The sequence below is a fragment of the Callorhinus ursinus genome, unplaced genomic scaffold (assembly GCF_003265705.2).
Source record: "Callorhinus ursinus isolate GAN/ISIS: 27379988/994484 unplaced genomic scaffold, GSC_fseal_2.0 scaffold3, whole genome shotgun sequence".
NCBI lineage: Eukaryota > Metazoa > Chordata > Mammalia > Carnivora > Otariidae > Callorhinus > Callorhinus ursinus.
In genome coordinates this window covers 4983822-5005751 of record NW_027397065.1, presented here as the reverse complement: position 1 = coordinate 5005751, position 21930 = coordinate 4983822, and the positions used below count along the sequence as shown (strand labels likewise).

The 21930-nt window shown below is 37.8% G+C and overlaps 1 pseudogene; it reads left to right on the top strand.

Annotated features, from left to right (window-relative positions):
• The first annotated feature begins 14004 nt into the window (after nt 1-14004).
• LOC112819852 (selenoprotein K-like) lies at nt 14005-20519 on the top strand (annotated as a pseudogene).
• The last annotated feature ends 1411 nt before the right edge of the window (nt 20520-21930 follow it).

The window sequence follows — 21930 nt, the reverse complement described above, 5'->3', positions numbered from 1 at the left end:
CTAAGTCAGTCTTTTTAATGGCTGTATAATATCCCATGGTATGAATGTACTAGAATTTATTCAACCATTTATCTACTGAAGGACTTCAATGTGTCCTCATATACTCGTAACCCATAGTTATGATCATTCTTTTCCAGTTTTTGCCAATCTGTTAAGTGAGAAGTAGTGTCTTATCATTCCTTATTTGCTTTGCTCTGCTACTAGGAGTTGGCATCACTTTACACATTGGACATTTGAATTGCTCCTCTGTCAAATGCCTGTCAACTGCCTCTCAGTATTGTTTGCCTATCATTATCCTACTGAGTTACTGAATCAATCTGTAAGAGTTCTTCCTAAAGAACTGCATAGATAGGAAAAATCCTTTGCAGACAAGGCCTTTTAGAATCAGTATGACAACTGTAAGGTGGAATGAAAGTAGACATTGCCAGGGGCAAGAAAATGGCTGAGAGGACCATTGAAACCAAGTCCAAACGACAGGTAATAAGCACCCACACTGATGCCGTCCATGCTCATGGACAGCAAGAGGACGGGGTGCGGAGATCCCCGTTCGGTATCTCCTAACCCGAGCCTACTGATCACAGAGCCCTTGGCCCCTCACACTTTAACTTCCACCTCAGTTCCCAAAGAGGATGCAACGCAAACACTGTGAAAGCAAAGCCATGACTCCAGTTAAGAGAACCAGAAAAAACTCCCCCTTCCAGTCCAAGTCTTCATGTGTAAACCAAAGACCTTGGACTCCTTGCTAGGTTCTTGAACAATAAATACATTTGTGACTCCTTGCCACTGAAAGATGCCCAATTAGCCTCTGAATATCAGGAAAAAAGTATGCATTTTTTTCAGTTTTTTTTCTGTGATGTTTTTATTATTTTTACTTCTTTAAGAATGGGCCACTCATCTTTTGATATGTAGTAATGCTCTAATAAGCAGGAAATTTGGTTTCTTAACCATAATTTCTTAACCATTTCAGTATTGCATCACAAACGAGCTTCCTGGAAGCACCAACTACTTGTCGTGGGTTTCTAGTGAAATCCTAGGCCCTGATTTTAGCAAATAGACTCCTTAAACATTGTAACTGCCACTGGCAGCCTTATTTGTTAGTGGAAAGTAGTAACTAGAAGTTAGCTTGTATTTCCATCTACTACTGTTCGATGTGACTTCACCCAGAAATGGAAATCTCTAAATGGCATTAATATGCAGCAAAGACATTTAGAAGCAACATTTGTTAAGGCTTTCAGGGGTGGGTGTGTATGATTATGCTCAGCAAGCAATGTTTTGGGAATAAACTATTTAAACCATTTATTTAAAAACTCTTTGGGGCACTTTAAAACAAAGGTGTTGTGAAAATCAAAGAATGATTTATTCATATGCTTTGAAAGAAAGGAATTCAGCTTGGATAAAAGACCGGAAATTCTAAGAAAATAGAGACTTAACTGAGGTACCAACTATACATACAAAGAATTTTATGTAGATTCTTAAGGACAAATTTTACTAATATAAATCCAGGTATGATAGATCCCCATTATTTATTTTTATCTTACTTTATTCTAAAAGAAGACTCTATGATCTTAAAAAATTAATACATTTTCAGGTGACCCTACTAATCAAAAAAAAAAAAACTTAATTTGCTTTCTTTCCTAAAGCACTGACTATGGCCCTTAAATAATTTAATCCTCATAATTGCTCCAGGAGAAAGGTATTTTTTTTTTTCCAGTCCAGGAAGCATCACAAAATAGTATGTTGCCTAAAATCACAGAGCCGTCGAGAAGAAGCAGGCGGAAACTTGCTCCCAGGCAAGCTTGATTTAGACTGTCTGCATTCATCCGCTTCTCTAGAACTACTCTGGCCATGCTACTCCTGCCGTGGCTTCTCCTTCCCTCACTCGGCACTTTCCACGGGCCACACACCAGTCCACCAACAGAGACATGACCACGTCAACCATACATTAGGTGGTCACGTCACCTGAACTTTTCAACATCATCTAACATGGAAATAAGCCTGCCATTTTCCCTGCAGAAATTCAAGGGAGTAGAAAAGGGATATGCTGCGGACGCTTCACACATCACTCAGAGATGGTTTTGATGCCTAGCAGAAATTCAAATGAATATTAATTTCTCCCTCTTTGAGGTCTTTCTCCAAGCACTTGGCTATTAACATTCATAACCATGATTTTCCTATTTATCAGGCTCCTTCACATGATCAGATGTATTCCACACAGATATCCCGTGAGACAGGTAACACAGACACCATCCTCCCTACTTCACTGTTGTGTGGCCTCAAGAGGCAGTGTTGTCTGCAGTGGTCCACAACCTGAAAGTGGTGGAGATCTCTCAAACCCACACCTTCGGACCTGAAGAGTATTGCTTATGAAAGAACAGTCATTTCAGAAATATTCTGGTTGAAGTAGAAAAGTTCCCTCCCTCCCCAACAATGGCAGCTCAGTGCCAACAAAACCACTTGTCCCCTGAAGCTGATCTTTGTTTGATGCTGGGTGGCAGAGAAGAGAATAACAGAAAGCCAGCCAAGCTTCGTTGAGCACATTTATTGTTCAATGACAAAGCTGAAATCACTTTGTTCTAACAGTTGACTTTCCACTGAACTCTGAAAAAAGTAAGCAATTACTTGGTTCATGCTATTTCATCAGAATGAATGCTTGCTTGCTTTATTGTAAGCTTCCAGATTTGATTAGTCACACTAGAAATGGTAATACCCTTCAGCAATTATGGTATTTGTCATCTGTTGCTCTATTGTATATTTCCCTAAGCTCCAGATGAACAACAAATTTCTTTTGAGTGCTCCATGTATAAACCATTGGGTAACAGCTATGGCAGGAAGAGCTGCTCAGCACTGATGAGGCCAGGCTAACCAAAGTAATTGTGGATTTCCTTTCCCAATTTTTAGTCTAAAATTTTCCACAAAATAAAGTCCAGGTGGGCCTGGAGGGAGCTGAATGTGCTTTAGATAAATGGTTAACTTCTGGCAGACAGCTTTTCATCTGCCGCTTGATTCTACTCTTTCCAGGAAACCACAAGATTTGCCTGTTTTTTTGAGTTGGGGTATTTATTGTTTCTTCTCATTTTGTCACTCTTGTGGGGAAATAAGTTGTTCTTTGCAGGTTAAACTTAAATTCCCATCTAAAATTGTGGTTTGAACATTTTTCCCGATACCAGTTATTTACATTAAAGCTCCTTTTACTCAGTAAATGTTTAATGGCTATTTATTTGGGGACATTATGGGGAGACAAAGATGAGCTCATAAAGTCCTTTCATCTTTGCCCTGATACGGAATTTGTGATCTAGTACTATAGGGGACTATTAAGGAAAACCAGGACGAAGAAAAATACTTGCCACACCAAAGAAAAACAAACATGGAAAGCTTTGTTATTAGAGGAATAAAAGGGGGAATGATAGAATTTCAGTGTATTCAAAGATAAACTACTTTCTTCTTTGTGTACTTCAGTTCCTTCAAAGTACACATATGTGGTTGAGACTTGTATAGAACTGTCAGCTATAAAATAGTTAAAAGCTGAGAGGTATCTACTAAAAATGACAGCATTATTCTACAACAGTTAACCTATAGTTCCTCTTGCTATCTGTATTGAAACAGCAATATAAATTCTCTCAAAGGGATTCCTTAACAAAACAAGGTCATGTATTTTTGAGAAAATGGAGTTTTTCTATTATCTGTTGAAAAGGAAGGGCATCTAGCTATTCCTTCCAAAATTATATCAAATTATTAAGGTTAACATGAAAATAAAAAGGCAAGTAAGAACCTCAGACTTCTCTCCACCAGAATCTGTTAACTGATTTGTCAGTAGTCCATTCGTAATAACTCTGAGGCTTATGACAGTCTTAAGGTACATGCATGAAAGGTTAGCTAGCAGTAGGAACTGATGTTTTACATTGACCTAACACAGTTTGGTCTATAATGGATTCCTGTGCCTCGAGTAACAGATAGAAGTAGAATAGTACTGTAAACTGTCCCAGATCACTCACTCCTAAAGGATTTCTCTACAAGGTGACAAGGTGGCAAAGCTACTAAGGAGACTAAAAATAGAAGAGTTGTACCAATTCCTTGTTAATGTTTGTCTAGATTTTCATCTGCTTGAGAAGCCTAGGCTTATAGTTTATTGAGCAGGAAATCAGACTGAAATTAGGTGGAGTAACTTGTAGCTAGTGGGCCTACTTTGGGAGTTACCTACATAGAAAAAAATCAAATCCTTCTTCCACAAAACATCTCCTCAGATACCTGAGGGCAGCAATCCTATTTCCCCTGGCGTGATGGGTTTCTTCAACCGTTCCTTAAATGACATGCTATCAAGTTCCCTCTACCACTCTCCCAGCTTTCAAAATAATCCTGGTAGAGCCTAAGTGATTGCAAGCAAAGAAATATTATCATCAATGTCATTCTAGATATTATAGTATTAGAAATGTCATCATGAATACACCTTCAGATCACATTAGTTCCTTGGCAAATAAATCACACAGTTGAGTCATACTGCATTTGCAGGCAGCCAATCCTCTAATTCTTTCCCACGCATGCTGCCTCAAAGCCAATTCTCCCCATTCTCCTTTGATCTAAGTTTTGTGCTTGCATTACCATTCAAGGCCTGCAATAATCCCTGTCAAATTTTGTATTGCTTCATTTTGCTTATTTTATTTTGCTATTCTTTTGAATCCAGATTTTGGCATCACCGTTTTTGCTGTCAATCCTGGGTTCATGTCACTGGTACACTTGCAAAACACACACTCAAGGTTTTCACATAAATTTTTGATATAAATGTTAGGATATAAAAGGATGTAAAATAGGCCAGGGTTAGGTATTGTTGTATGATATCTGATAACTGCATCAAAGCTATCATTAATTAATCAACATCTTACGATGACTCAATTACTAATGTATTTTTTAAAGACTCTGACAAGTATTATGTGTTATGTGTTGCGGTATGCCTTGATGAAGTCTAGCTACATCTTGCCTGCCACGTTTTCCTGATTTATAAATGAACTTACTTATTGAAAGTTATGGCCCTTGTTTTAAAAAGATTTGGTTATAGAAACAGGAAACAATTTACACACACTTATTTGGGTTAGCACTTTCATAAAATTTGTTTATATTTCTCTTCAATATAAGAAACCCCAAGTTTTTGTTACCTGCAATAAATATATTGCTTGTAGAGTTCAAATTTATTGTATCTTATACAGTGACAAAATCAGAGACCTAAAGTTTCCATGCTCAAGTTTGGGTCACAGTTGTATTCATCAACTGTTAACTATTTATGTGAAGATTAATGAGCTTCTGATTATTAAAGATTGTGTATCTTTCTAATAAAATGGTACTAATTATCTTGTAGTAATATTTCCTCATTTCTTCTCTACATTAAATTTTCTTTTGCTGGTCATGATAAGAGCTTATCTCTTTTTACCTAATTATTTTCTCATTTCTTAGTTATAACTCTGATGGTCTAGAATACTGGAAATGCTGTTCATAAATGACTGGGCTTATGTGTCCAGTGATACTTCTAATGATCTCTTTTAAGGTTCTGATTCAAAGGCAGGCAATTGTCCTGAGTACAATTCTGAAAGTACATCAGGGTTTTGCAGGGCTCATTGTCATTTTTATAATCATTTATTGCTGATATTCCTATTTTTGAAATAACATTTGTAAGCATTTGAACACTCAAATGAAAACTATTTTCTATTTTAGTGTTGATATATACTCCTCTTAAATTCATGAAAATTTTGATTTGAATTATATAAGCATATTAAAGAATCTTTTGGTCCCCACCCCCCTTTTTACATAGATTATTTTTGTCCAAATAACTTTTTTTTAAAGATTTTATTTATTTATTTGAGAGAGAGAGAGAGAATGAGAGATAGAAAGCACAAGAGGGAAGAGGGTCAGAGGGAGAAGCTGACTCCCTGCCGAGCAGGGAGCCCGATGTGGGACTCAATCCCGGGACTCCAGGACCATGACCTGAGCCGAAGGCAGTCGCTTAACCAACTGAGCCACCCAGGCGCCCTGTCCAAATAGCTTTTTAATTTTTCATTATCAAGGGCATTTGTTGAACTCAAAGGTGTTTAATTTGTTAATTAAAATCTGAGGTGAATGATATTAATGTTATTTTAGCAAATTGGGCTTCCTTGCTAATAACAAAAATTTCAATTTCCCTTGGTATCATTTCAACATGCAGTGTAAATTTCAGGAAGTTAAAAAAATTTTTCTATAACCAGGAACTGACATCTTACAATGTTATCTGTAACATATTTAACTGCTAAGCACATATGGAAAATACTAGTATACAATTTAATTTCCCTAAACAGTTTTTGTTTTGCCAAAATTTTATTTTTCTACATATTAGATTGTGTTCTGCACTTCTATTCAAAGTTCATAGTAAAGATGAAATAAAGGCAGTGATCCACAAAATATTTTTTTAAATAAATTATATGTTACATTATATAGTAAATTATTATGTAGTAAATGGGATGAAAGACAATCATTAATACAGTGTTAATTTTACAAAAATAAAAGATTATAGTGAAAATTCACACCATTCAATCTTACTGAATGATTTCACTATCACCATTTTTGGAAAAAAACCTCTTTAAGTGCCAGATGTTTGTAATATAGTGCATCCTTAATATCACCCATATAAAAGGCTAGCGTAATTTAAATAACTAGATAATCATCCTTCCCATCAAGAGCTATCTCACAGTCTAAACTAGTTCTTGCCTTGTGATTAACAGTAGGGCAATCTTCTAGAGTAAGCAACCTAATAACTGAGAAAAATCATCTGGTCCCTATACACTGTCATGGGCCCCGAAAGGGGGGACAAGAAAAACAGAAAGACTAGAAAGGAAATAGTCAAGACCTAAGGCAGTGGTTCTCAACTGGGGCCGTTTGTTCCTTGGGATTCATTTCTGGTGTCACAACTTGGGAGGTGCAAGTGGGATCTATTTGGGGACAGGACAGGAATGCTACTAACACATCCTGGACTACACAGAATTGCACTGATGCAGAATCAGCTTTACATTTTACAGCTAAATTTTTATTGTTCCTTTCTAATTCCAAGGGCATAGTATTTGGTATAAAACGAATCTAAAGGGACTAATCTAAAGGGAAAAATCAAGGGACTGCCCAGGGGATTATACCACCAACACTCTGACCTTCCTTTTTCTCATATTGTCAACAGCCTGCTGAACAGGAATTAGTCTTTATTGTTCAAGGTTACTTCTGATTAACCCCCCAAAGGTCACTAACAAATGGCAAAAACATTCCTCCATAATCTCTTAATAATACAATTAATGTCAGGAAAAGCAGTAACACATATGGTTTGTAAAATGAAATGGAGGACTGTGTTTAAAAGTTAGATTGACTACATAATCCATTAAAATGTGTTTATACATATTTTTCTTCAGAGCTGAATCGTTTTTCTAATGAGATTTCCTGCAAAAAGATTCCAGCTCCTGAAGTGTCTACAAAGTAATATCCTCACATATGTCTGAGAAAGACTTGGACAACTTGGGTAATCACCAGGAAAACAATGAATTTTTCCATCACTCTTTCAAATGTTTTGAGAAAAGGGTTTTAAAGGCCACTGCTCCATCGAGCCAGTTCTCTCTTAGTTCATACCCAGGTTTGTCTCATGTGCTTCTGGAAGAGAATAAATATTCGGGGATGGCACAATGAACGTTATAAACCAAAGAGAAAACCGGTAAAGTGAATGAAATTGTGTAGACATCAGGTCTTTTTTTTTTTCAAAGATACTTTAATAGAACCCTCTCTCCAACAGAACTCATTTTCTGCACTTGATCAAGCACCTTGTACCCAGAGAGGACTACAGCACCCAAGGGAGATTGAGGATGAAGTGACAAGAGAGGAACCAGAAATAAAAAGAGAAGAAAATTTTTCATTTCTTTCATATGAAGGTTGAATAGCACACCTCTAACTTTTGTGCAAAACAGAGAATCCAAACAATAGCTTGAAGCATCACTGGGGTTTCAGAAAGATAGATGTAATCTAAGAGACTATCAAAAGAGGACAGTTTAGATTTCTTTCCTGCATCCCTCTGGAGTTTCAAAGAGAAATAAGCAAAATCTATATGCACTGCCTTAATGAAGCACAAGTGCTTCTAATATTTGGAATTCATATTTCTGTGGTGGTATAATTTTTATGGTATAAATATTTATATTCTAGCTTGGTGATCAAAGGAGATGAAAAATTCATTGTTTAAAGAGAATTAAGGAGTCAGAGTTATATTGAGAGAACACTTTTATACATTCATTCATTTGACTAATATTTGTTAAGACTATGTGTGCTGTGCAAAGGATAAAAATAGCACCAAGTAAGATGTCAACCATGCCTTAATGTTTCCAGGGAATAGAGTGATAATATCAAGGAGGCTCTTTTGTTTCTTCTCAGAGAAATCAATCAGAGCATGTGGGTCTACATATTAATATAAGAGACCTAAGGCTCTTATGTGAAAAGACAACATACTGGTTACGAAAGTAGTGTTTCTCAGTTTTATATCCACAGGGATACGAGGGCTGGAATTCAGCAAACTGCTCTTCTGTTTACCAGACAGATGTGTAAAAGGGCGCCAGGGGGAGCCTGGGAGGCTGGAAGGGAAGGAAGGGTCTGCTCCAGGCTGGCTCTCTGTGAGCGTCACTCCAGCCATTCTTCTTCACCCTGGCAGCACTAAGTCCAGGTTTCTGTTCTCTATCACTTTATTTTATTTTGTTTTTTAAGTAGGCTCCACACCCAGCATGGAGCCCAACGTGGGACTTGAACTCACAACCCTGAGATCAAGACCAGAGCTGAGGTCAAGAGTCTAACGCTTAACCAACTGAGCCACCCACATGCCTCAGTTCTCTACCACTTTTAGAAAGCAAACCCTCATGGTGCCCCCTTGGAGTCACCAGTACTATCTGGCAGTGCTTGGAGGTTAAAGCTACATGGGGTTCCACCCCCAAACTTGTAAATGTTAATAATCCCTGCTTCTCTTTGTTCCTCTAGCCCTAAAGGGTGTAGCTGTTTCCTGTATAGCTTCCACTGTCATAATACATTAGTGTTTTCTTGTCTTTCAGTCTTCAATACGTAGTTCAAAATTATTCATATTAAATTCTTTCTGTTAAAATAACAGTGGTTTCTGACTGGACCCCAACTGATAAGAGAGCATGTTGTGCTGATTTATAGTAAGGCTCTAATTTCAGTCATAATCAGAATAGTGATAACCCAACCTGCACTGTGTCATATTCAAGGCAGAGCACTGAAGTTCTCTGGGTTGATGCAATTTGGCAGTAATTATATGGGGCACATTATTGAAGCATACACCCCTGTCTTAAGGGTGTTACTATTTGGAAACCGTTTAACATTCAGTGTCTTCATATTTAGAAAACACACACAAATTTCCATAAATAAGATCAAATAAAAGATAAAGTAGATACAGTATCACTGTTCCTCCGCAAGTAGGTAGGTACATGCTATAAAATCTATATTGATCCTGTGTTTGTGACATGTAGTCTCTGGCACCCAATCAACAACACACACTAGCCGTTACAGGTCTCCATTTCCTTGGTTCTCATAGAGGGAAGGTCTCTGCAACCCATTAGCAAACTTCATGTTGGTTAATTTGGTCTCACATCTTCCCTGCTGCCCATGGTTTACAGCACCAAATAGAGGGGTGTGACATCACTGCCTTTGTCTAACTCACAATGAACTCAGGCAAGCATATTCTAAATATAGTTGACACTTGAACAACTCAGGTTTGAACCACCTGGGTCCTCTTATACATGGATTTTCCCCATAAAGATAGTATAGTACAGCGTATTTTCTCTTCCTTATGATTTTCTTGACATTTTCTTTTCTCTAGCTTACTTTATTGTTGGGATACAGTAAATAACACATATAACATACAAAATGTGTGTTAACTTTCTGTTATTGGTCAGGCTTCCAGTCAACAGAAGGCTATCAGTAGCTAAGTTTGGGGGGAGTTCAAAGTTCTATGCAGATTTTCCACCATGCAGGGGCTTGGTACCCCTAACCCCGCATCATTCAAGGGTCAACTGTATTTCCATTTGTACCACATCAGGTGGATAGCATCTTACCATTTGCCTTAATGTGATTCCTACAAAGTAATCATGTGTCACATTTCTGAATTTTTTTGAAGTGTAAAACTACTCTTACCACCATAACTCACTGGATATTTTATTTGATTATAATTGAAAAAAGTCAACATTTCTCCTAGCTGATATGTGGGATTCATCATTTTTAAAATATTCAACAACTAAGAGAAGATATTAATATTCTCTCCAAAACTCAGAATACCTGAATGATTGGCATACTTGTGTATGAGATTGATATTTTTGTATTTTTTCCCTGAGATCTCTTTAGGAGAGCTTTATCCTAGAAGACCAGTGAGAATTTATGACTTTTGTGGGTCTGTGAGTTTTGTGTATGCATGTGCTATTAGACATGGCACTGGGCAAAAGTGATCTCCTTAATTATCCATTTAAATACACTTTTTCTATAAATAATGCTACTTTTGAAAATGTTCACATGACATGAGTAGAGGGAAATTTCAGGCAACAGGCTTGAGCAATGGAAACCTGAGTAAGGTAAAAGGGCCCACACATCCACCGAGATGAATGCGAACAGGCTCATAAAGCAACCTACCTCGAAATAGCCACAGGCCCTAACTGACCAATTACAACCAGGCACAGTTCCTAAAATTACCAAAAAGGGAAAATTCAATACATTCCCATACCTCCGCACTCTGCCCTCTAACTGTGGCCCCTTACCACTACCTCGTGGCAGACAGTCCCTCCTTTGCTGTACTCCCCACCTCTCCTTTGCAGTGTGTTCAAGAAACTTCTATCTCTTTTGTTCTGCTTTGGGTGAATTCTTTCACTGCTCACACCACTGACTCCCACCAGATTGGTTTGCCCCACATTTGGTGGCGCTGCATCCAATCGAGAGATCTCCACAATATGCACTTGGTTAACTTATATTCACAGTGAACAACTTTTCTCCCCAAGGAAAGTTTCTGAATCCTGTAATGTTCATCTTTTCTTCCACAGCTCGGTCAACTCAGAGTGGGTAGGACTTCTGTTATGTTTTCAGTGTTTGCGAAGATACCATAAAACTTTGAAATTAAGGGTTCCTAACCAATCCCCTGTTACATTTATGACATTCCCCGCAACTGTGAATGTCTTCTAGGATTCCACTAAGAACATAAACATTACTGGAAAATAGAGTTTATGAGCCCTGTTGTGTGTTCTTTGTCAGCTATTGACATTTTTCTCAGTTGTTGAGTTACATGAGAAGAGTTTCTTCTAATTAACAGAAAGATGTGTATAAAGTATACCAGATCCTTAGGCAGTCATCCCGTAGGTACATTGATTCCCATGAATATTACAACAAGTTATAGGTAAATATTCTGGTGATCTATTTTTAAAGTTGATTTAGAATTCACTATAATAAGGTATGTTCGGATTTTCCCAGTAAGCCTGGAAGTTCTACAAACTACTTTAAAATGCTGAGCATTGCACAGATGCTTCCCAGATCCTTATTTTAAACACAAAGGGAAGAAGAAGCCTTCTAATTCATATTAAAGATAGAATCTAGCATTTCCAAAATCAAAAGGGCTTTTCATGTGGGTTTGGTAAGAACTATCAAGAGTGAGACAAGATCCTCGAGTCATTTGTAGAAAAATGCCGATTCTAATTATTCTCTCAGTCTAGAAGTATGATATTTAGCCAAGGACCACTTTTATTTCAATTGTGTAGCCTAATCTTGAAAGAACTCTCATCATTTCTTTTGATTTCTATATCACAACTTAATATTTTTCTTTTCTATAAATCCAAACCAACATTTTATGTGGAAGTTTGCAGAGAGGAAATAGAAACTGCAGTATAACAACAATGAAATGATGGCAATGTTTACAAACAACAAAGACTAACAACCATGAATCAACTGTGCTTGTGTTTTAATGAAGCCTTATGTTCCACCAACTCACCATTGGTAGTGATACGCTAGGCTCCCCAAAATACTTGGTTAAAATCTGCATCCTTTCTGCCAATATTTTTCTCAAGCAGTTTCTCATTTAGATGAGTTCTTTGGATTAGCTTGTTAACCACTTGCTCTTTTAGAGGATGAAATTCAGGATAGGTCCTCTTCCATGTCCTTGGGAGCACAAGAGAAAGTGGAGGAGAGGCTGGAGCAAGAAATGCCAGCTGTGTCTCAGAAGAAACTTTGAGGGCACAAAGCAAGACTTGTGGCCGGACTGGAAGACTTACCAATATTCGCCTTCACTGACCTCACAGTTTTGCCTGGGGCCTGTACTCTGTAACAAATAAGATATTGAGGACCAGTATTTTTGACTTACATTTTAAAGGTCCTATAATTCTTGCTCAGTAGTAATCATTAGAGAAACAAATGGTACAAAGAATCCACTGTATGCGAGGGACTTGAAGTGCCTTTATTTCTTTTGGAGAAAGGAGCAGGGAAAGGCAACTAACTGAAAGCAGAGAACCTGTCGGGAAGAACTCAGAGGTTGTTGGTTACAGATTAACTGAGTAGTTTGTTAAAGCAAATAGGAAACTGTCACTATAACGGGAGTTGGTTCATACAACCACTCTGGTAAGGTGTAGGAAAACCAGGTCAATTCAGCCAATAGTCCACTGCAATGTAAAGCATTCTCCATGATTTACTCTTTTTCATGCTCTGTGTCTGAGAGAGGAAACCATGTGCTCCAATAAAAAAAAAGATTTATGAGGTAGTTACAACGGCATCCAAACCAATAGAAGTTAAAGATATAAAACATTTTTTTAGATATTAAAAGACAAATAGTCCTTTAGCTGTTTTGTATATGTGAGAGAATAAAATATCCAAATAAGCCATAGCTTTTTTGCTCAAATTTTCTGGGTGAGAAACCACTAGGTGACAGTGTGACTGTAGGACAAAATGAGCACACATTTTCTGAGTTCACATTAACCCTAGGATTTGAACATTTAGCATTTAGGCTTAAGCTACGTGATTTGGGGAGACAACAAATACGTCGCTTATAGAGTTGCTTCCAGATTTAAAAAATGAGATAAAAATTTAAAATATTTTCTACTATCCCAGTTACTCAAATTTCTCTCTTCATAGTAGGAGAGCATTTTCAGTGAGAAATGATTTAGAGATTGTGACCTCCTCTGGGTGTTGTAGAAGATTCTTATGGGAAGTGAGGGCACTGTAGCACCTCTCTTTTTAAATCTGAGATGTTCCTTCTCCTGTTCTGTCTTCAGGGAAAGTATAACCCAGAGAGGTAACAAGCTGAGAGAAATAAGATATCTTAGGTCACTGTTGCCCAAAAGTTTTTTTCCTGGTGTAAAGTGTGGACTCTGGATAATAGCACAAGTCTGCCATTTCTAGGCCCACCAAACCTGAGAATAGTGGATATTGTACATTTTTTGGATCCAGCTTCAAGTGTTCTCACTCTCCTGTTAACATCTTGATTTCCCTATCTGAGGGCACTTCTCCCTGGCGGTAGACTTGATAGAGGGAACTGTCTATCCACCCAGCCCCTCTCCTGGCCAAGGTATAATGAGAAAGGCAAATATATGACTGAACTTTTGCTAGTTGGGAGATTTGATTTCTCAATAGATGACAAAGTTATAGGGATAGTTAAAAGTCAGTTAGCTTTATGTATGCCAAATTGTCCCTCTCTCTCAGACTCTTTGAGGTGCTCAAATCTTTCCAATAAACTTTATTTTTTTTCCCTTAGGTAGACAGATTTTGTTGCCTGCAATCAAGAATCTTGACTCACCAGGTGTTCAGAAAGTGATTTAAAATTGTGTTTAAAGGTAAGTAAATTCCCTAAAATAGAATATATTCTACCAGTAATTGTTCTATAAAGAGTTATGTCCATAAGGGCCAGGGTAGGGATAAAGAGAATCAGAGTATAAAAGCAAGGACCGCTTCAGACATTTAGAAAAACTACAAATGACCTCAACAAGAGTTTGACCCATGGCGTGGCATGGAATAGAGGCAGGAATGATACAAGAGTCAGAGGTGAGTATAGAGTAATAGAAAAAAAATGTTGTAATAACTAGGTTCTAAGATATTTCAACTGTAGAAGAAAATGTAAGGGTTAAATCAAAATAAAAATAAGTGCATGAAACCATTATGTTATTCAAAAATATTTACTAAAGATCTAGCACATGTCTAACACCAGGAAAACTTTCTTCTTCCTTAAAAACAGAAGGTAAGGCTAGAAATAAGAAATTACATCCTAGAACGGATATTCTATTTGGAAGGAATTATTTAAGGGCAGAGAGTGGTTGAAAATTTCTAAGGAAGACATATGGAAGAATGTTTATTCCACTCTAGAATGAGTTGGATGTGAACCTAAATTAGGAAACTCTGGGTGTTCTGAATTCTGCATAATAAGCAAGTATTGTAATAATAAAAATTCTTTCAAAGGAACCTCCACTGCATAGAATGTTGCCACTTAGCATGTCATCAGAGGAACAATGGCAGCATCACTACCTTGGATCTTGTTAGAAATGCAGAATCTCAGGCCTTATTCCAGATCTACTGACTCAGAATCTGCTTTTGAACACTATCCCCAAGAGTTTTGTATAAGTACTTGTATAGAGCACAGAGCAAATATTTTATTGAGTCCAAATCTCTGGGTTTCTAAGCTACGTTTTACAGTCGACAAGGCATCTTTAGAACATGCACTGCTTAGTTCACTAACATTTGCTTAATTTAGTGACCTTCTAGGCTAAAATAACCAATTTTACTGACAAATTATATTCCAGGTTGAAACAAAGTGGTCATTTGGATTGATCTTTAGACTCAAATCTAGAAATTAAGATGATTTTAGTGAAGTTAATCTTCTAATTTATGTGGTCATGGTATACAAAGAAGAATAAAAACTAGGATGCTTTAATTTTAAACAAGAATTGTATCCAGCCACAAGAAGTGAATCCTCTATAATACAGGGAAAAGACTTTACCATATTTTCAATAATTTCAACTTGAAAAATTTAACAGATGTGCTAAATATATATGGGACATACACATATACATATGTTAGGTGGTTAGTTAGACTTGAGTGAGGAGGGATGAAACAGATGCTGGCCACCCCTCGAAGCCACCTCCCTCACCCCCAGGGTTAACAGGCACACCTTCAGAGCCACCTCTAAGGGCTAACAGAACAGGAAAGGCTGAGCCACCGAGCTGGCTCATATATACAACTAATGAATCCACTGAACACTACATCAAAAACTTATGATGTACTATATGCTGGCTAACTGAACATAATAAAAAAAAAGGCACAAGGGGACCTCCAAGAGCTGGGCATGTGCACAAAAGTAGTAATTTGCTCTTAGGTTATCTTAAAGTCACAACACAGCCCATTAAGAGCCCATAAATATGTACTACATAAATACAATTCTAACAATGCAACATGGGTAGGCACATGGGCAGACGCCAAAATGTTACATAGCCACTTTCGTCTATCAAAAATGTCAATCAAAGCCAAATTTACAGGTACAGGCTTAAGCAGAGCAGGCTTAAAAGGATGCAGCTAGAGCTTCTTGGTGCCTTTGTCTCTCTTGCTCTGGCGATGCTCCAGTTTCACTCTTGAAAGTGTACTATAGTTATCGTCTCAATAAACTCTATCTCCCTGTTCTGGTCTTGCGTCTCCAGTTCTGTGCTGCATCTGGGACAAGAACCAAGCAAACCGGTAACACATACAGACTTCTGGATTGGTTTATTTATCTCCAGGACTCAAAATAAATGCCTTTGTCTAGTTCCCTCCTACACTGTACATACAATGCAAAAGAATATGGTGGAAATGATGAACTTCCCAGACTGGTTATAAAAAACATCAGCAGCTCCACCATGTTCCCTTGGATCACTTGCTCTGGGGGAAGCCAGCCACCATGGTATGAGAACACTCGAGCAACCCAATGGAGAGGTCTGTATGGTAAGGAACTGATGCTTCCTGGTAGCAGCTAGCACCAACTTGCCAGCCATTTGAGAGAGCCATCTTAGAAGCAGACATCCCTAACCAAAATCTGATTGCAATCTCATGAGACCCTGAGACAGAATCACCCAGCAAACCATTCCTTCTTGACCCACAGAAAGTATAAATAGAATTTATTATTTTCCCTGGAGTAATTTGTTATGCAGCAAAAATTAATGCTGGATATAAAGATTTAATTGATCTGAGATTGATATTACATTATATCATATAAAATCACTTTACAATGCAAATTTTAAAATGATCATGTGTAGTAAGTTTTTAGAGGTCATCTGATGTAGCACCTTATTTTCAGCAAGGCCTCACTAGAGCCATTCAAGATAAATTTAACCATTTTATCTGAAGGGTTAGGAAGAAATTTCTAGAAGCTGCTGTGACGATCCTTATGAAAAAGAAAAATGTTTGGCCTGCCATGAACATGTGATAGGAAAATACAGAAAATAAATTATTTTTCATGTAAAACCTTAAAGTCTTGAGGGCAAAAAAAAAAAAAAAGTTGAGTGCAGACTCAAACTCTCACTTCTGTTTCATTTTACTTTTTTCAGGTGACTTCTTTTAACAAACTGCATACTGCACATGTGCATCTGATTATTTTTCTCAACACAGTTTTATTCATATAGATAATAGTTATCATAAAATAAGGAAAAACATGTTCCTAACAAAATAAAGAGGTGTTTAAGGCTAACCATAACCAAAACCAGAGTATGTGTATATGTATATATATATATATATATATATATATATATATATATATATATATATTCTTATATATATATATATATATATTCTACGTATTTGTGGTTTTTAGGCTAACTAAATCCTAGGCTTTTGCAGCCAGGGATTCTGTCTGATGGTGTTACTAGCGAGATGTGGGAAGTGGCCTTCTGTTGGGTGGTAGAATTCAGTAATTCACTCTTATTGACAAAATCGGAGCCAGATAAAACTCACCTCACACTCTCAAGATAAACAAGACAGCGCCAAAATTTGGTGGAGTTACTCTAATAGATAATAATTCTACAAGATCAATACAAATTGTTGACAACCTCACATAACATGCAGGCATTATCACAGTATAAGGAAGAAAATCATCATGAAAGGCCAGTAACAAAAATAGCTGGAACTATGTAAGTACAGTTCAAGTGTGAACTTTGAGTCCTTGTAGATTGATAATGAATAATAGCAACAATTAATAATAAAGATCTTCACATTAGGAAGAGTCATTTCTCACCAACCAGTGTGGAATTAGATGAGAACAGAATTCACGGAAGATGAATAGAAGCTATAAAAAAGGAAAGGAGAGAAATCTGGATAGAACAGAGGCAATTCTCTTAGTCACATTCAACAAAAGTTTCATCAGTTCTTAGTAAAGATCAGTAAGAAGTTAAAACCAGAACTCTGCTATTTTTTATTTATAGTTTACAGATTTAACTTGTTTGAGTTAACTGCATAAAAAGCTACATAGATTTCACTCCAATTGGTCATCGTCTTGCGTATCGATTCTCAATTCCTTTGTTATCTTACCTAAGTCTCAAGCTTAAGACCTCCTTAACTTGGAAGGCAATATATTGCGAAGTTTGGGTACTCATAGAGTACGTGGGAGTACAGTCTACATTTTCATGCATGTCTGCACATCTGGGCAATAGATATCACATAGGCACAATGAACAATATGGGCTCAATAAATTGCATTTGTCCAGATTATGTACTCACATATTTTGTTAGATTTGAATTAAACAACTGAGGGAAAGGACAAAATTTTAGAGGCTTAATTGGGTTTATTTTCTGAATTTGCTACATAATTTTCCCCTTGTCAAAAGGGAGAATGTACCAGTTTTAAAGTATCAAGGACTGCAGTGAGCTGTAGGTGTATACCACCTTAGAAATACATACTACTGCAATCAGAATATTATTGCCCTTCAGAGTGGGACACACAGTAGTTTGTTCCTTTCTGTAAACTTAGGAGAAATGTGATTCTGGGAATTTGGTCTTTGAGGAAAGGTAGAAGCTATCTTTAGAGACTTGCCAAAGGAGAGGCTCCTGTTTCATATCCATTTTATATTTATGATCATGATCCTTCTCTTTCAAGGACATCACTTTCCAGTCAGAGCAGCGAGCCTTCTTCATCCCCCCAAGGCCATGCAGTAATGATCATCTTCATCTATTTTTACTGAAGCTACAGTCTATGGTCCAAGAGTCAAGAAAATGCATTCTTTTTTTCTGGCTCTGTGGCAGATTCTCCACAAACCCTTGTGGCATTTTTTTTTTCCTGCCTGCCTATCTGTTTTCTCAAATGCAGAAATATTTTCATTCTTTTCCTGTTCTCAGTAAGATATAGCTGGAAAAGATCTGTGAGCTTCTTGGGAAAACACACCACATAAACATCAGATAATATTTTATTCTTCACTATGTTAATTCTAGTTTAAGGGGGAAATTAAGGGACATGGGCAAATAAGAAGGTGGCTGCAAGAAAGCCTGGTAAATGTTTTAGAAGAATAAACTGCTCAGTCCTGATCTTTAAGGCATTAGCAGGAATAAACAAATACTCAGCAGAACTGTTTGCTGGGTATATACTGCAGTCAACACAGTTGAGCTCAAAAATCTAGAGATAGAAGAAAGCTATAAACTTCAGAATGAAAAATGTTGGAATAAAGTGTTGGTGGAAAGAACAAAGGGAGGAAGGAGATTTTCAAGACCTAAGGGCAACTTAAAATATTTACATTATACCTCTATTTCAGCGAAGTCTGACTTTCACTCTTGACTGTGTATACAGCCAAGGTCTCTGGTGAAGAGCTTAGGAGGAAGCAGTTGCCTGTCACATTTTGTCTCATCTATTGGAATGAGATTTTCAAGGTCTGCTTTCATGTGGTTTTGAGGAGGATTCTACTGTTACTTCCAATGTGTATGTTGCATTCATTTTTTCCTTTTTGTTTCAACGTCTGTAGTTCAGGTTCACACCTCCTCATAGTCTGTATCACTAATTCGACATTCTTCCCAAGCCAATCTATTTGACACACTGTGAGCAGGATAGTCCCATTATCATGGCTCTTCCACTCAAATCTTCTAGAGATTCCTCATTGTTAACAAACTAAGTAGAAGTGTCTTGTTTGGGCATTCAAAGTCTACCACAGCTTGTTTCTCACTGACCTCTTTTCATCTCCCACATTTTTCTAATATCAGCTCTAAGGTCTGGGTTGCTCCCCATGCCTTGAATAGGCTAGCACTTTATTTACTCTGGACTTCAGATATACTTTTCACTTAGACTAACATGTTTCTCTTAGCCTATTAAAAAAAATTTCTGGGGTCACGCCTGTGTGGCTCAGGCAGTTAAGCGTCTGACTCTTGATTTAGGCTCAGGTCATGATCTCAGGGGTCGTGAGATTGAGCCTTGTAAGGGGCTCTGTGCCTGGCATGGAGCCTACTTAAGATTCTCTCTCTCCCTCTTCCTCTGAGCCTCCCACACACCTCCCCCCTGCTCATGTGTGCACTCTCTCTCTTTCTCTCTCTCTCAAAAAAAAATCTTTTTTTCTGAAAACCCAACTATGAAATTTTATAACATGTCCCATTTCCTGTCTCTACAATAATATCCTTGTTCCTCCCCATTTGAAAAGAAGTCCTCCCATACGACAACAGCTTATAACATTTGTTTCACATAACTACTTAAATTATAACTCATTCATTTATTATCTTTCCCCGTTCATTTAGTCATTCTTCAAACATTTACTGAACTGATATTATGTGCCGGGGTCTAGTTGGAAGTTGGGGATACAGAGATGTAAAACCTAATATTTATTCTTCTTGACTAACTTAAAAACCATTGAAGAACACAAATGTGTAAGCAAACAAAGTATACTGCAGAAATCGTTACAAAGAAGTGATACATCAAGTACAATATGAACAGAATAGAGGAATGCCTAGGACTATTTCAGGACGTAGCAATGGAATCTAATGAAAACAATAGTCTCAAAATAATATTAATAGTAAATGATGTGGCATGCTAGGTATTCTAGGTGTAGTACAATTCCCTCAAGTACAATTATCATCACCACTTACAGATGAAGGAACTGAGGCTCAGAAAAAAGTCACCACCTAGCCCAGTCCATGTAGCTGGTAATTAGCATATCCAGGTTAACGCCTAGCTCTGTTGGAGAGAAAAGAGTCAGGAATCAAAACTAGACAGGGTGGCTCAGTCGCTCTGGAGGCAGGGAACAAGGGGCAAGTTGGTTTACAACTCGAATGGACAAGTCTTGGACAGCCAGAGTCAGTCCCCATAGAAATTATCTTTGTTATCTCCGATAACAGATTTCTTCTGGGGAGTAGCTGAGTTCATGGTTGGGTTTTTCAAGACGCTGCTTCAGCAAAATGTGAAAACTACTCTGATTCTAGATACGATGATAGAAGAGGGCTACCAGGAAACACCCCAGAAGAATGGGTCCAGTTAATTATCTGCATGGCCCCAGTCCTCCTCCAGTGACTGGTGGATGAGGAAGGTAAGTATCTGCTCTAAGAAGTAGACAACTGGACAGGCACACTCATACCAGAAGGAAACCATCAAGAAGTAGAGGGCTGACCATGCTGGCCAAGGAATCGAATGTGTACGCCTAAATAAGGATTGCTCTGTGTCCTCACAGACAAGTGAGGTCATGCTGGGAATTCCCTCCCCAGGGATCTGTCATGACTGACATGCAGTTCTATAAATGCATGTTTGTGTAGTTTGTTAAAGTATTAAAATAGGGTTTTTTTAAGATTTTATTTATTTGATAGAGAGAGACACAGCGAGAGAGGGAACATAAGCAGGGGGAGTGGGAGAGGGAGAAGCAGGCTTCCTGCCGAGCAGGGAGCCCGACGTGGGGCTTGATCCCAGGATCCTGGGATCTGACCTGAGCCAAAGGCAGATGCTTAATAACTGAGCCACCCAGGCGCCCCTAAAACAGTTTTAATAAGTAAATATTTTTAGGTTACAAAACTTGACCTGCCATTTTTGTATAATTAAAACTCTCCAAATTTGAAGACAAATAAAGGTTGTGTATTCAGAAAAGAAGAAAGAAAGAAAGAAAAAGAAAGAAAAGAAAAGAAGAAAAAAGAAAAGAAAAGAAAAGAAAAAAGAAAAGGAAAGGAAAGGAAAGGAAGGAGTGGAGTATGTTAAGTGGAAAGAGCGATTCTTTCCTCTGCTAGAGAGCAAGTTACTTGATTTTAGATGCGAGGTCTTATACAAGTTTCCTTCATATATATTGATTACATAGTAGTGTCTTTAACAATAACTTTTTAATATAAATATTACTTGGTGTAGGCTGAAAGAAAGTTTAGACTATGCCAGGTCAAAGTCACTGGATTTTAGGCAACTTAGTAAATAAAATCCCCTTTTCCCCCACGCAGGTTTGGAATAAATTGGAGCTGGAGAAAGGGTCAAGAGATGGGTGTGAAATTATCTTAATTACTGTTATAGGCTAGGTTGGAAGTCAGTGAACCAAGTGGCCTGATGGAAACCTGCCTACCCTGTCACGGGCAGGTCTAGAAAACAGCAGACCTCACTGTAGAAGCACAGTGTTCCCCACAAGGCCTGCCGCACCTGAGCACACACAGGCTCCAAAGAGAGGGAAAGGAAGAGCCAGGATCATCCCAGCCATTTCTGCTCCCAACCAGTACTTGGATCCTCGTCCTCCCCTGGGAACGAGGACAAAGAAGAAAAAAGCAAGGCCTGCTGCTCAGTGGGACTCCCTCCACGTGGAAACACATAGCAAGAGCAAAAGATTTTAACCCCAAAGAAAGGTGCTTACTTTAGCTATGGTTTTTCTTATGCAATGCTACGCAGTTGGAAATAAAAGTAAAGTACAAGTTGATTCAACTAGAAGTTAGAGAATGGGACTTCCAATAAATACTCCGTCACTAATGGGTTTTGTGGCCT